The sequence below is a fragment of the Aptenodytes forsteri genome, unplaced genomic scaffold (assembly GCF_000699145.1).
Source record: "Aptenodytes forsteri isolate BGI_AS27 unplaced genomic scaffold, ASM69914v1 Scaffold249, whole genome shotgun sequence".
NCBI classification, from domain to species: Eukaryota; Metazoa; Chordata; class Aves; order Sphenisciformes; family Spheniscidae; genus Aptenodytes; species Aptenodytes forsteri.
This window is the reverse complement of record NW_008796188.1, coordinates 810,110-811,335: the sequence shown is the minus strand read 5'-3', so window position 1 is coordinate 811,335 and position 1,226 is coordinate 810,110.

Sequence of the window (1,226 nt, the reverse complement as noted above, 5' to 3'; positions counted from 1 at the left end):
CGGCCCGGGACCCCCGGCCCTCGCCCCCCCGCCTCCTCCCTCCCCTTTATTTATTTTCTTTGAAGAGACTCGAATTTCCCGAGCGGGTCTGGGTTAAGGGAAATAACCGCTACTGTATCATGACATCAATGTGAAATGTCTTGTTCCCATCGTGCACTGATCATGAGTATTGTGTAAAGGATCTACTTGAGTGTGCAAGCAAGGAAAGAATCTACATGCTGCTATATGAATACTTTTAGAACAACAACAACAACAAAAAAAACCTACTAACCTACGGGGGGGGAAAAAGAAAAACCCTTCTTTCTTCTTTCATTGTTGCTTTTACAGTGGTATTGCGCATGCAAACAGGAGCAGTCTGTGTCTTCAAAAAAAAAAAAAAAAGGAAAAAAAAACACATAAAAAAATAATCAAAAGAAAAACCTTAACGAGAGATGGCTGTAAAAATTACACCCATGCACAAAGACCCGACACCACCCCGATACCGCAGTCTGAGCTGGTATTCCCTTATCAGGCCTGGGGACTGATAAGTTTTTTTGGTTTGTATTTTTTTTTTCTCCGTGTGCACAGTTCTAGTTTAGTTCTGGTCCATCGGGCGTTAAACTTGCAAACGAGAGGGGGAAATAACGTGCCATTTATTTTTATTTTTTATTTTTCACTTGAAGCTCTTCATCGCTGTACATTGGACCCTGCTAACGATACATGTGTACGTACGTTTTTTTAGTGCAATCTCTTCTGTAGATCTTTGTTGACCAAATTGGTGGGTATTGTTACTTATTAATTTATATTTGTCTCATTTTGTATGTATGTGTATAGTGTGTTTGTAAGTATGTGTGGTTTATAACCTGACCGACTGTGTCATGGGGCTCAGTGTGCCTGTAATTTAATCCCCTCCCCTTATTTTTATTTATTTTTGTACTGTGCTGATTAAATAAAAATGCACTGACCATCCATTACACGGCAGCGGTTCGTGGTGGAGTCTTTTCTGCGATCCCACGCCTCCGACGCCCCCTTCGCGGCGCTGGGAAATTGGATTTGCCCTGACAAAAGGGGGGTTTAACGCAGCCGCGGGTTTAATCGCGTTACCGGCGCCGGAGTCACCCCTTCGCCGGGGGCTGGCGGAAGTGCTGGGAGGGCGTCGCGGGGCGAGGAGGAGCACCGCACCCAGCACGTGAGAGGTGAAAAATCGGGTTATTGGGACGCCAAAACTCCACTTTCCATCTGTGCAT